General features: G+C 33.1%; 1 pseudogene across 1 annotated transcript; it reads left to right on the forward strand.

Moving 5' to 3' along the window:
• Positions 1 to 452: 452 nt before the first annotated feature.
• LOC105543174 lies at positions 453 to 5,967 on the forward strand (annotated as a pseudogene). The gene is made up of 2 exons (XR_001006588.1): positions 453 to 937; positions 5,898 to 5,967. The product of XR_001006588.1 is annotated as a 40S ribosomal protein S10 pseudogene (transcript).
• The last annotated feature ends 9,544 nt before the right edge of the window (positions 5,968 to 15,511 follow it).

The raw sequence follows: 15,511 nt of genomic DNA on the forward strand, positions 1-15,511 counted from the left end.
AAATGTGAACTAATATATAGTGACAGAAATCCAATCAGCAGTTGCTGATGGAGGGAAGATGGGTGGGAAGAAGGAAATGTACTGGAGCAAGAGATCACTACTGGGAATGATGGATATCTTCACCATCTTGACTGTGCTGATGGCTTTATTAGCATATACAAATGCTCAAACTTGTTAAATTGTACAGTTTATCATACATTGATTATACAGCAATAAAGTTCTTAAAAGTAGAATCAATGGAGCAATGGTTGATAAAAGTGTATTTATGCTTAATTACACACAGAATGAATAAGTTCCGGTCATCATAAATATAACTTTAGAATGCTAAAATCCCTTTTACCCACTTATTCAACTTCTTATTACCCATCAAAGAAAAACATGTGCACGTGTGAATGAGATCATTTTCCCCATACTTTTATTTACAGTTGTATATTTTTTAAAAATATGGCTTTCCAGCCCCGGCTCCGGACCCTGTAGCCGCCGAGATGTTGATGCCTAAGAAGAACCAGATTGCCATTTACGAACTCCTTTTTAAGGAGGGAGTCATGGTGGCCAAGAAGGATGTCCACATGCCTAAGCACCCGGAGCTGGCAGACAAGAATGTGCCCAACCTTCATGTCATGAAGGCCATGCAGTCTCTCAAGTCCCGGGGCTACCTGAAGGAACAGTTTGCCTGGAGACATTTCTACTGGTACCTTACCAATGAGGGTATCCAGTATCTCCGTGATTACCTTCATCTGCCCCCGGAGATTGTGCCTGCCACCCTACGCCGTAGTCGTCCAGAGACTGGCAGGCCTCGGCCTAAAGATCTGGAGGGTGAGCGACCTGCGAGACTCACAAGAGGGGAAACTGACAGAGATACCTACAGACGGAGTGCTGTGCCACCTGGTGCCGACAAGAAAGCCGAGGCTGGGGCTGGGTCAGCAACCGAATTCCAGTGTGTATATATATATATATATATATTTATGGACCAGAAGGATAAATGACCTTCAAGGTCATAGCTACTTTCTACTTGAACTAAGACTGGGACACTGCTTGTCCAGAGCCCATGTTCCAGGAGCCTTTGCACACATAGTTTTGCTATCTCATATCGTAATTCTGAATTGGAATGTTGAAGAAGCCAAGGATCTGAGTAATGTAATTTAAATAATTTCCCATTAAAGAAGTTGAAAAAATTTTAAAAATCTGTGGCTGTTGCAAGTCCTGCAATATCTGGGGAACCGACTTCTACAGAACAGTTTGTTCCCTAATGCTGATGAATAAATGGGGCATCATTGCTCAACAGTTTATTTACAAATGAATCTATAGAAGCATAAAATTGAGAACTGTTCTCGATTAGTTATTCTTTCATGTTTACTCAGTCAAGTATTAAATCTTCCAAAATCATGAATCTCCTTTGGGAACAAATCTTCTGGTTTTGATAGTTTCCACTGTTGGAAAGGTTTTTATTGATATTTGACCTATGCTTCTTCCTTTCCTTACTTTTATTCTACTTATCCTGTTTAGATCAGGTCCCATCATTTCCTCCAAGTGCTTATGCATGTCAGCTATGTTATGACTTATCCTAGTCAACATTTAGTCAGGCTCTCCACAGGCACTACCTTAGTATTTTTATGGACCTTATTGTCTTTGCTGGAATAAATCTCTCATAACGAGATACAATATTCTGGCCATAATTTCACTATATTTGTAGAGAAAGGGGCTAACTGTTCTTGTATCCTCCACGTTATTAAATGTAATATGTGAAGTCGAAATTTAAAAAATTTTAAAAATGAAAAGCAAAAATCCTTGAGTTTTTCCTTTCATGTTACATAGTACACTTCTGTCAATGCTTAGCACACTAATTTCTCTGTTTTTTTAATGCTTACTAGGAACTCATTATTGATAGGTTTTATTTTTCAGATCACATTTAAGTAAATAGATAAGTTGCTGTATCTGTCAGTATTTACTATTTGTTACATTTAACATCTTTTTTACTCTTAATTTCCTCATCTGTTAATTGGAAAGAATTCCTAACTTGTAGAGATATTGTTCACACAGTACAAGAGAGCAATACACCAAAGACTAGCACAATACTTTGCACGAAGCAGGTGCTTTATAATCATTATCTCTCCCTGCCGTATTGCCATTTTCTCTCCCTACCAGAGCCTTTTACCATCTTAAATACTCCATGTGCTGCCTAGGCTATGCCTCTGTTCCCTACGGCTGGTTGCTGATTGATATTACGGCTCTTTCATTAGCCTCTTCTCTTGATCAGGTCATTATTTCCTTTTGTTTAAGGACCTACAGCCTTGTTTTTCAACCAAGTGCAGTTTCTCTGATCCAAACAGATTTAAATTCATCTGTCAGTAAAACCTCGGGAGACCATACTATGTCCTTTACTAAAATTCCAAAATAACATCTGCTGAATCTTAGAGTTCAAGCCAAAAGAAGTTATGAAGTTTGTATGGTTTAAGTTGTTCTTTGTAAACTCTGGCTGTATGCTGCTAATGATCTGTGTTTTTAATTGGTGTCTAATTTATTATTATATAATTCACTTCTTCTTGAACATAGACACAAGTCTATTTTAACATAACATGGCCTTTTTCTAATTATAAAAGTAGTACTAGCTCATTATGGAAACTGAAAAATCAGGAGAAGTATAAAGAAAAAAGAAAAAAAATGCCTGCAATCACATTGCAGAGATAACTCTGTTAACATTTTGGTGTATTTTGCTCACATGTGTTTTATCCAAGTTAGATATAAGAAAGTATATACATATTCCTTTTTTAAAAATAGTACAGTAGATTTTAATGATTACTATTTTGTGTCTTCAATCTTCTGTCTTTCCTCAATTTTCCACAATTAAATTTGTTTCATGTAAGGCAAGAAATATTTTACCTCCTTAATATAGCATACATTTAAATCATAATTCAACAGCCAATATAAGCACATATTTCAGCTCAGTGGATTTTAAAGACTCAGAGCATTACTATAGATTTTAAACAGAAATATGATTTGGGGATTTATGTTTTTAAATATTCCTGCTTTTCATTAGGGCTGTCTTTGAAACTCATCATTATATCCTAATGATTCTTAATTTCTCCATTGCATTTTTCTTATTATAAATCTTTAAAAGGTAATAAAAATAGCAAATCCAAACTTAGATGACATAAGGGACAATTTTGTTTTCACTGTCTTTCCATAAATTAATGTGCCCTAATTTTCTTTCCTTATAATACCAAAGAACCTCTTAATCTTGCAGCAACATCCCATTCATATTTTGGCTTGGCTTTAATCTTCAACTCACTTCTCCACTCCATCCCCCAATGCTTTTATTAATGCATCCTTATTATGCTGAGCATGATTCTTTATCATTGATAGGTTTTCCTAATATTTTCATAATTTCAGTAAATTTCAACCCAGTGGACTGAACACAGATGCTGCTTCGTTCTTTTGACTGACTACATGGACTTGTGTGTACATCTGAAACATTCTTGAAGGCCTATATTTTAGCTCTGGAATGATTAGAAGGCTCACAGAAAGATGAGTAGTTCTAATCTGCCCAGGAGTGCCTACATTATTGCAAGGTTTAATGTGTCTACTTGTGGGGGAAAAGCTGTTCCACTTTTCCTCTGTTGTAGTTTCTGAGGCCTACACTTCATTGCTTCAGACTTGAGTACTTCACTACTACAAACTTTCCTGTCATACAGTTTTGCATCTTCCCTCCTTGACATTCTCATTCCTGTTGTGAGGATTCTGCCAGGCTTTAATATTTATGAGCACACTAACTGGATTTTGTTCTTTTCTGTCCCCAGAATCTAACCCAATGCCTGCCATTTCTATGCTTGAATCGAAATGAACAATCACTTTATACCAATCTCCTTTACTCGTTAGAAATCATTTCAGATAAGTAACTTAAATATCATTACGAAAATGTCAACATACTGTGTTGTGATTAAACTAGGGGGCTTGGGAGTTAGTTGGCCTAAATTAGATTCCCACTTCCACCACTTACTTTCTTTGTGAACTTGGGCAGGTGATGAAACTTTGTGCCTCAATTTTTCTATGTACAAAATGGAAATGATCATAGTACTTACAGCACAGGATTGCAATTAGCTGCACACTTTTCAAGACAGTACCAAGCATGCAGTACATGCTCAGTAAATTTTGACAGCAATTATAAAGATCTGTAATATAGCACCCTCAGAGATCATTCTAGACCAAGTTTTATACTAGTAAGTCCGAGAAAATAGGGTGAGATTATCTCAAAACTGGGTCAAGCAAATTTTCTCCATTGGATAAAAGCACCGAAACATCATGCTATCCTTATTCTACTTTGTACATGCCTCCTCTTTCAGGCCCACTGATTTCATAGTTTTGGATTGTCGATTTTTCAGCTAGTACAACTTTTCCTGTTTGAACCTCAATCTCTATAATTTCTGCCTATATGTATGTACGTTTTCCTTTCCTTTTTACCCTTATTTTTCTGACAATAGCATTTATATATTATACTTTTTGGAGAAACATAATTTTATTCCTCACATTTGTCTCTCAATTTTCTCCAAGCATGCACTTCTCCCCTCTCCCCAGCCCTAACTGCTCTAACTTCAGATCATGTTAACAGGTCATTCTCAGCACAAAACATTTAGGCAGATGTTTTCTTCAGGGGCAGACTGTGTAGGAGAGTCTCTTTGATTCTTTTTCTTTCTTTCCCTCTTCTACTTCTTTCATTCCCCTTCCTTTGTTTGTATCATTTTTTCTTCATAGCATGTGGGAAATGAGGATTCTGCAGTCACCCTTTAAGGTAGTCGACATACAATCTAAACAAGATAACTCAGCCTCTGCAGAGGAGAGTGAACTAGTCTCTCACTCTCAGACTCTACAGACAAAAGTGAGCTAGATAAAAACATGGGGGTGTTGAATACACAACCTAAAATTGGATGAACCTTGATTCTCCAGGACTGGCCCCCATTAGTTATTGATGGTAAGTCTTGCTTTCTGGAAGATGACTACTGTAAAATGGATAAAAACAGTCAAGTAAAACAAAAATATCTTTTGATCCTATTCCTATTATCTGAGTCTTTTTTTTTTAAAAAAAGCAATTAATTATCATTAGAAAACATTCATTCATGTTTTATTCCTTTTTGTCTTCCTAAGAGGCTAAACAGCAATAATTAGGAACATACAAGTTCCAAACAGGGCAGCAAAATAATAAGGAATCCATTCTGCCAAATTGGCAAAATCTGTATGTGATTTACATAAGCACCCTTTCTTTATTCTTCATTTTGATTAAATGTACCTGTTTCAGAGAGCATTGCCCATGCTATTGGTTTTGCAGGTAATTTACAGATTAAATTACTCAAGATCTAAAATAAAAGTTAGAAGAATTAAGCATACTCTGTTAAGAATTCAACATCATCGTCATTATCATCATTATTCTATAAAGGTTTGGTTTTTTAGGAAACAAGGTTTGATTATCAAGGCACTTTTCTAAAGCCCTTGTTTTGATGGGCGAGTGATGAAGATTGCTGAGCATCTTATCTTTCTTTTTTAGGTTGTTCCACTCTAGATGTTAATAAAGACTAAGCAGAAATGATGAACCCTTGTTACTTTATGTTCCTTTAAAAATAATTTAATTGTACTACACGATCTTAAAATAGAATCAGTTAGTACATATTTCTTCTGTATTTGCTTATATGTGTGAAAAATGTCTCTATAAACATTTAAGAGATTACCTTTTATTCTCCTACTTGGGTTTGGGTCCCCTGAAATTAAAAATGAGTTATTTATTCTGGTAGATTTGGACATAAAATTGGCAAGGCTTTTCCTTTTATCACTCACAATTGTCTTTTTTTTCTCTCTCAAATTTACGAGGTCTTTATATCCGCTCCATTTTCTTTACTTTTTCCTTATAGTTCCTCTTCCAACAGTGTTTGCTTTTTACCAGTCCCTGAAGAACTTCTGTTGTCATCATTTAACATTTGAATGGCAATAATATTTTACAAAATGCTTTACAATTGCTTTTTATAAGTTATTCTCATGCCTTCAATAACTCTTAGGTTATTATTTGTATTATAACATAGAGTTTTGCTATTATTTGTAGCCACATAGACATTCTTCCTGACTCTGCCTTTTCCAATAGATTTGGCAAGCTTTTGCTGGAAATTATGTTCAGTTTTAGGCAGTACAGTTTTTTTAATACGCTAATTGCAGAAGCCTTAAAACTTTCTTGTGGCTTTTTGTTCTTATATAGGAAATACCATTTTAGATCAAAAGGAAAGTATCTTATTTTGTCTCTTCAGACTCTCTGAAACATACAGGAATATGGAGTAATTTGATGCACACAATATTGAACCTGGAAAACCCTCAAACAGTACATGAGATAAAAAGTACAGTAGTTCTAAGAAATACAAGTTATTGGAATACATATTTAAAGCTTCAGGCCTATTTCTGTATGGGATTTTAAAGTAGCATATTTTTAAAAAAGATCTTTGTGTCTCTGCAGTTAGCAGAAATTCTGATACATATCACCACTCAGTTGAGGAATTTAATATGAATGTTGATTTATTGATGTAGGTTATTTTAAGAATATATAAATGTTTCTTCCCTTCCTGTTCCCAGATAGTCCCCAGAAGAGTGAAGCTTTGAAGCTATTTTCCCAAGTACCAAAACTTACTCAAGTCATACAATATTTAGTCATTGACTACAACTTCAGACAATCTATAACTTGGTTTTTATAAGAAACCACAACAAATACCTAGTACATGTTTCCATCACTAGCACATTGGGAACCCCTTTAGAGAAACTTGGAGAAGGATAAGTGCTTTTGAAATGTTTTCCTTTTGGAATATCTTTATACTCTTATGTCCGCAGATATGTGCTTCCTCTCATAGTTTCTTTAAGTCTTACAAACCAAAAAACAAGTTAAGCTGTAGCCAACATTATTTTTCCTCTTGGTAATATTCTTAACTTTTGAGTTATCTTGGGCTTGTTTTTCATTTGCTTTATCACACTTTACTCAACAGTTAAATTTATTTTCCTAGGAATTTCTTCTCAGACTTACTCATATTCAATCACAGATTAAATGATTCTATTTCTACAGCATATCATGGTAAATTAGAGAGGATTTTGGAGGTGTCTATAAGGAGTTTGGTGAAAAATATGTACATATATATATGTATATTCTTTCTTTACCTTATATGGATATGTTATGAAAAGCAAAACATAAATGTTAGGCAGGATATTAAATATTGAATTTGTGCATAGCTTCTAAATAAAATATTTCCAAATTTTTTAAATGAGAAACTAGATCTTGCTTTTGTGTACTTAACATTTTATTATAGAGTTTTATGATTTGGTTGGTTATGCATATATCCTAATCAAGATTTTTTTCAAATGATGGTTTTTCTTTACATTCTTAAGAGAAATAATCTGTGAGAAACTTTGTTTATATGAATAGGAGGTAGCAAATAGCAAAAATGTATTTATCACTTTTACTCCATATCACAGTTCTTACATCCATTGAGCAGAATTCAAATTATTTGAACACTTTAAATTAAACATGAATGGTGTATTCATGCTTTAAATCTAAAGCTTGTTTTTCTTTCGTTGATAAAAGTCCTCATTGCACAACAAGAAATTTCAAATCCAGTTAATATATTTTCTAAAATCAAGCATTTCAAAATACTCGTGAAATGTTTCCTCAATAATACACAGATGTCACTTGCTCTTAAAAAGTTTTTACAAAGATCCAAATTATTGTATCAATTAACACCTGTAGCAAATTGTTTTAGCCTCGATTTTCTAAAGTTGAAATTTCTGCTTTGTCATTACATGTTAATATATTTCCTATAATTTTTGCAAATTTTTAAGTAAGTCATTTCATGAAGCTAAAAACTATATGTCAACAAATCTGCAAAGTGAAAATTATCCAAGTTTTTCAATTTTTTTCTTGCTTATAAACTGTTGACAAAACTTTTCCTTTGGACAGTCAATGTATTTAAGTGTGAAACAGCAGAAAGAAATATTCTCATTGTACTTTGCAAAAATCTGAAAATAGACAAGACTGTGGAAGCTTGGATTTTATTAGATTGCCATTTTGATGTTATCATCTGCATAATTCATATCTAAAGATGGACATTTATACATGACAGCATGTTTGTGAATAAACCATGTATTACTACATCTCAGGATGTTCAGAAGGGATGTAAAGGCTTTCTGCAGTGTTACCACAACACATGATTTATTTCAAATGACTGTTTCAACCTCAGTAATTTGGGTACTTTCTGCAGAACAAATTTGGTCCTCCCAATTATTTTTCTTCAGGGTTCAAATGAGTGTTATTGCTGTTATTAGCATTACTCAGCCATGAGAAATTTTTGTGTTTATAATCCTCCAGATCAATGTTGTCTCTAAGTCACCTGACATGTTATCAAGGAATTCACAAATACGGTTATTCAAAAATAAACTGTTTTGGTTTCCTTTGTCTTATTGGCTCCAAATATGTATGGACATGCTTTACAAAGTGTAAAGTGGACAAGTCTATGATTGTGTGAGAAAGCTTGATTTTTATTGCTAATTGTACAACTTTGTAAGTAGGTTTTTGTGTTCAGTTTATTGCTACTCTTGTCACTAATCTGTTTTTTAAAATCATGATACTTAATTTGTACCTAAAAAATTCATATTTTTTGCTGGGTCAGAATGAATCCTCTATAGTAAGATGTCAGTATTTTGTTTTATTTGGTAGTTTTTCTGTGTAAATAAGATATTTTGGTTTAAAAAGAGAAAATTTTTCAAAGCACATAAGTCCATATTTTAAATAATCGTTATATTATTGTTTCAGTAACTTAAACATTTTATGTGGAGTATTGGGTTTCTTTTGTGTATATGATGATATACTTTAGTCAGTTTGTCTTATTGGCTCCACATATGTATGGACATGCTTTATACAGTGCAGCAAAGTGAACAAGTCTATGACTGTGTGAGAAAACTTGATTTTTATTGTTAATCACACAACTTTTGGTTTGAAAGTAAATGGCTATAAAAAGTAAACCTACTTACATATAAAGTTCTCATATGATTCACATGTTTGAGTTTTTCCAAATAGAGTGCCTAACATTTTTAGGAACATTTTTAAACATCCCATGAAAATTAAGTGACTTTTCAAGTACTAAAATATTAATTTTCATTTAAGTTAGTAATTAAAGTTCTAGAAACTAAAAAATCTTAATATCGCTAACTATAATATATATGACAAAATGCTTTTGAAAGTTTGATTTTCTGAAGCTATAAATTCTAGAGTCCTCTTAAAAAATGTTTATATTAGAATTACTTTTTTAAAAATTTTATTTAATATATATATATTTATTATACTTTATGTTCTAGGTAATTATTCGGTGTTTTAAAGAAATGAACAGGTTTTTTTTATTTCTCAAACCCCACAACAATCATTATAGAATTAACTTAGAATATCAGATCTCAGCCAGTTGTTAACATCGAAATCTATTTGATAAATTTTCAAAAAAGAATAAATGAGAAAGTTAACAAAATCACTTTAGCCCTTCTTTGGCCTTCTACTCAGCTACTCCTGAGCTGTACAGAATTTTCTTGGTTCTATTTTTTGCAGGTAGAAATTTCCGAAAACACTTTTGGAAGCCATTATGGTATTAAATACTTTAACTATAGTTATTTCTTATATAATAGAGGTTACTGATTTTCCCTTTAGTTGTCTCTTTAAACCAGTCCTTCTCCTTCACTTTTCACTGCCATCACCCGGGGGCAGGTCTTCAAAGATCCCTCCCTAATTTCTGAACCCTAAGGACTCTCCCTGGGCAAAGTTATCCTATGCTTGCCTGCCAGTCTGTTGTTAAAAGCTGATCACATAGTAACCCTGCCCTGAAGGCTCAATGGCTTCCCAACATCCATAGAATCAGCTCCATATTTAGCTTGGCATTCAAGACCCTCCATAACGTAGGTCCAGTTTACCTTTCCAGGTAGCCCCTTGCTGTTCCTCTATATCTGCTCTCTGTGCAGATAAACTCGGTGATCTTTGGGAGAATTCTTGAGGGAGAAATGCAACCAGTAGTGAGTGATATGTAGAGTAAGTTCTAAGTGGAGGTAATAATATAAGGAGAACCTGGACCAGTTTCAGTGTTTCTAACATGTCCTTGGAACACATTGTCCCCATAGCATTCCTGAAGGGATGTACTACCCATTCATTTCAAATAACCTCTTCCAGGAAGTCCTACCTGATCAATCACCCAAGTATGATATTTCTGTCTTGACTCATCATACATTATGCTTTGGCACTTACTAAATTCTGCCTTGTGCTATAGCTGTTTCAGTTTCTTTGGTTTATTTCTAACTATATATTTTTGGCTTTACCAAAGAAGAACACTCAATGAGTTGCTTTTGAATGTCACATGGTACCTGAAACAACAGCTTTTGCATAATAGGAGTCTCACCGTGCATTTATGGAATCACGAATCACATCAACTTTGTTTACAAAACCTATTTAAATATTTATATATTTTATTAATACAACCCAACACATTTTGAGCAGTTTATCTGAAAACAAGATGGAATTTAAAGCAACTGAGGTTTCTTACCAACAAATATCTGGTATTCCAACAGTTTAATAATCATAATGACAACATTTAGAGAGAAAGCAACAACTCCTTCATTCTCAAAATAAAACTGTGAATTTATTTAATGACAATTCTTTCTCTGCTGCCAAATTCAGAAGAACATACTTTGTATGCAAATTAATTTTCTAAGGTTAAGTATCAAATGCAAGAAAACATTAGTGGTCAGTCATCAAAGGTACATTCTGAATCAAAATCAAAATGCTCAACAATCTTCTATGAAGAAGCTAAAAAATGCACTCTGGGTTTTATCAGAAATTAATAATTGTTTTATTCCTGGTATTTAATACTGATTTTGAATATGTATAAAAGCAATAGTTTGAAATATCATAGCTGACTTGCACAAGCATATCTGATCAGTTGCTTAGTCTAAGGAGCAAGAAAGCCAAACAGATGGAGAAAGTTTGCATTGTTTTGCAGTAGTGACAATCTATTTATGATTTTATTTTCTATTTGACCTTCTTAGGATGTCTATAAATGAGTTTACTGCTTAACACTTTTTCTATAATATAAGCCTTCTGAAAAAAAGAATAAATTATAATAATAATAAAATAAGCACATACATTCAGAGAAACTCTTCGTTTGCCTTTTTTGTGCAGGAGATGTCAACGGTAATAGCATACAGGCTTTCTAAAATAGTTTTCAAGAATATTTTTATGAACAGATTTAGTGGCAGGTTTTGTGGCAAATCAGATTGTACTCATTCAATATCATTGGCTGACAAAGCTGTCTTACTGAAGACGGGAAAAAAAATAATTTTTAAAGACAGTTTTATGAACAGATTTAGGTGCACAGACAGCTAAAGCTGGAAAGGACATAACTAGTGCAGCTACTTCATTTTTTTTAGGAAAGGAAATAGAGGCACAAAGACATTTCATTAAATGACTAGTTTAATGACAAGTCATATGAATGAGAAAGATATGAGAATATAGATGTCTTGACTCCTGAAATAGTGCTCTTTACACCATTCTTATTTTACTTAGTTTGGCTAATGACATTGTAGTTTTATTTGTAATGCTTAATAGCATGGGTATGCCACACTGCATTTTACAAAAGTAATAAAACTTCAGCAACAGGAGCAACTCTTCATAGTTAGCTGCTCTTAAATCTTTAATGAGAAGGGGAAAGAAGCAGGGGAGGGAGGGGCAAAGATAGTTGTGCAAGAACTATCTGAAAAAGAAGCTATGGGAGGTTTTCATAGGATCATAGTTGCAAGTCAGGTTAGAGAGTAAAATTTTTACAATGTTGAGATCTCATGTCTGACCACCTAAGGAATTTGCCTCAAAGTGTCACCAGTAGGAACTTCACTTGCTTAATGAGTTGGAAGAGGGGTCAAGGCGGTGACAAAGTTGGGGTAAGGGCTTGGAATCACTAGTATACAAAGGAGAACTCCCTCAGCAAAGGGTCATGTTTTATCTCTGCTGAGCTCTACTTATTTGCTCAAATACAATTCAGGCTGTTTGTTCACAGCCCCTTCGTCAAAAAGCTCAGAAAATTATCCTTTCATATTTATTTAATTTGGGGGAAACGAACAAAATCACTCTATTCCTAGAAGAAATGTCCCTCTAATTTATAATTTAAATCTGAAGAAGACTTCCCCCTTTCCCAAGAATGCCTATGAGGAAAACAATCATTTTTCATGATTGAGAACAGCTTTATTGTTGACTGGTTGACAAAGGACTTTGGCCCAAAGGTCTGATTGAACCTAAAGAAAAAACTGTTACACTGAACAGTCTGGAAGAGTAAGTGTGGGTGAGAATAAACTTTCACTCTTCTGTAAGAAATAATTTCTGCAAGTTAAGCACATCAATATCTGTCTCTTTCAAGTTAGAATTAGGAACCACACTGGCAAAGAAATAGGCTGAACTAAATCTATTTTTATCCACAATCCATATTGGCAGAACTATTTATAATTCAAACTGACTTTTCTGGGATATTCAGTATGTTTTATGTGTCCCCAAAACTCAGCCAACTTTCAATAGTCAGAGGCAAATACATTTATCACAATATGGCATATTTCCTGAAAAATTACATCACGTGTAGCTAAGAGAATAATAGAAAGCTTTTGACTATTTATTGCTTATGATTATACCCACTATTTTTTATGTTAATTAAAATAGTCAAGAATGAGTTGTGTTTAAACCCATGAAGCAAAGCTTGGTTAGAGCTTAGGATTTTGATTTTTTGTTACTGCTAATATTCTCATAAGTTGTACAAGAAGAAAGTTAAGCAAATCTGTTCTTGATCCCATTTCTTCTGACCTAAGAACATTTTAGGAAAAGGTCTCTTAAACCTATTAATAAACATTTATAAAATTTTGTACAATTATACACATTTTAAATGTTTCAATTTTGTATCTATGAATCGTAATTAAAAGTAAACTATCACTTTGATAAAATACATACAAATGTAGGATTTTTCAAAATAAATTTCAAAAATGGTTTAAAAAGAAAATTAGCAGCATACTATAACATTATTAAATATTCCCTTTTTCTAAAGCTGCAGTGAAATGACATTATCATAAATGCACATTATTAGAAATTCCTCTGGAGAACAGTCTATAGCAAGCTTGAGTACCTTAGCCTAACAAAGCTATCTTAAATATGTACAAACAGCTTTAGTCTCAAAATATTTTTGCAGTGTCGTTTTGTGAATAAATTTCTTCAAGTAAAAATAACATGTATTTTTGTAAATTAAAAAAAGACAAAGAAAAGTAACCTGTATTCCCAGTGCCTAGAAAACCATGATTTCACTGGTAACATATTAATGTATCTCTTTCCAGTGTTTTTCTGTACATTCCTTCTAAAATTTGAAATGCATTCCAGAAAGTGTTTTATGAACCATTCTGCATATTAGTATATAGGACATATTTTCATATCACTAAACGTTATTTCTCAAATAAATTTTAAATTTTAATTATATAAATAGTCCTCTGTTATTGGACGTTTATGTCATTTCCAAATTTTAAAAATCTTAGAACAGTGCCGTGAACATCCTTATCTATTAAGCCTTTGAGCATATTCATAATGAGTCCCTTAAGAAAATGTCCTAGTAATTCAATTTCTGGGTCAAAGTTTATTACGTATGTCGTGGCTTTTAAAACATAGTGCCAATGTGCCTTCCAAAATTGTTAAATCCATTTATTTTCTCATTATCTGTGACCAAGTGTCCTCATTTCTTCCAGTCTTTGATATCTTCAAAATGTCGGCAGTTTGCTTGGTGAAAATTACATTTCTTAATAGAAATGGCTATACTTATCAATGAAGTTAAATGATTTATTATATTATAACTGGCCAACCAGACTTTTTTTTTCAGTGGCCTATTGGGGGTCTTACATTCACTTATTTTTTTCTAGTACTGTACATGTCTGACCTCACTGATTGGTAATTGCTGTTAAGATATCAACCCTTTATCAGAGATACGGAAAAGCTTTTTCCAGGTTCACAATTTGTCTTTGATTTTATTTATGGTGGTTTTCCAAAAACAAAATTTAAAAAACAAATTATGAGGTTGAAGTTATTAATAGTAATCTGTTAGAGGACAAAGACTATTCAAGTTGAGGAGGAAACAGAAACAAACATAGGTAGACACAGGTGAGACCAAATTCTGTATGGTCGGTCTCAGCCGCTCCTGTCTTCTCTCACTATCAGAATCCTGCCCTTCTAAAACACCAAACTAAGCCCACTTTCATAAAACGTGTGTGTTACCACACTATTTGGCATGGATCAACTTACTGTCTTGTCTGGCTCCTAGATAATTCCTGTAATCATTTATAAATTCTCAACCTGATTGTAAGCAATTTAAGGACAGGAATACTTTTTTATATTTCTTTTCTATTCTTCATAGTTCTAGCACAAAGCTCAGCAGGTAATAAGCCTTAAACAATTACTTGTTCATTGATTACAGATGTGTTTCTTCCCTTGTATTCTGTGACCAAATCACTGTTTTTCCTTTCTCACAGATTTTATTGAAGCTACATCTCTGTGAAAATCACTGAGCCATTTCAAATGAAATGATTTCTGTTCAGTCAAATCCGTATTCAAAGTAACCGATTTCCTCAAGTCATAGGTAAATTCAGTCAAAATAGTTGATTTGGTTTGCGTTGACCTGGCTTGTGCTCAGTCACTGAAAACACAGCCTAGCATGAAGTTGGTTTTCCTTGTGGTATCTGTTACTGCTTGCTGAGTGAGCTGTATGGCAAAAGGGCTGTTGTTCATTCATGGAACAATATTAAATAATCAAAGAAGCTATGAAAGAATGGATTTTAAAATATTTCTGGACACTCTTTTAGAAATGTACAATGTGTTTTTAATATAATATATATATTTTGAATGTATTTATAACTATACATGACCTACCACAATTTTATAATTTTAAAACAATAACCTTTATGAATTCTATACAAAACTCGATATTTAGAAAGTAACATTTTAGGTTCATGTACATCTTTTAAGAGATTCTGGTCTAAGCTTGCCAGTTGAAATCTATGTACTACATGGTAAAATGTGTACCTGTGTGTGTATTTGAACATGTACACAATAGTACATGTGTTGCCACATTAAAATCTTGAAGCAGTTGCCGAATAAGGAAAATTAGCTGCTATCACTTTTTAAATGTGAGAAATATGGCCTTAAAAGTAAGTATTAACTTGTAAATATACTATTCTTTGGGTAAATGCCTGTTTTCTGGTATGCCTTTGATGATCAATTAACATATTTAAAAGGTAAATATATATTAGACTTTTAAGTAAAGAATTTTCTAATATTTAACTGAAGAGAAAATAAAATGTTCCTATACAGAATTTGAAACTGACTTAATGTATGAATTGGTGTATAAGAAGTAGTAGACCTTTGAAGCTTAAAGTTTAATTCTTTTTAGATCATCTA

This window comes from Mandrillus leucophaeus, unplaced genomic scaffold, assembly GCF_000951045.1.
Source record: "Mandrillus leucophaeus isolate KB7577 unplaced genomic scaffold, Mleu.le_1.0 Scaffold1066, whole genome shotgun sequence".
Taxonomy (NCBI): domain Eukaryota; kingdom Metazoa; phylum Chordata; class Mammalia; order Primates; family Cercopithecidae; genus Mandrillus; species Mandrillus leucophaeus.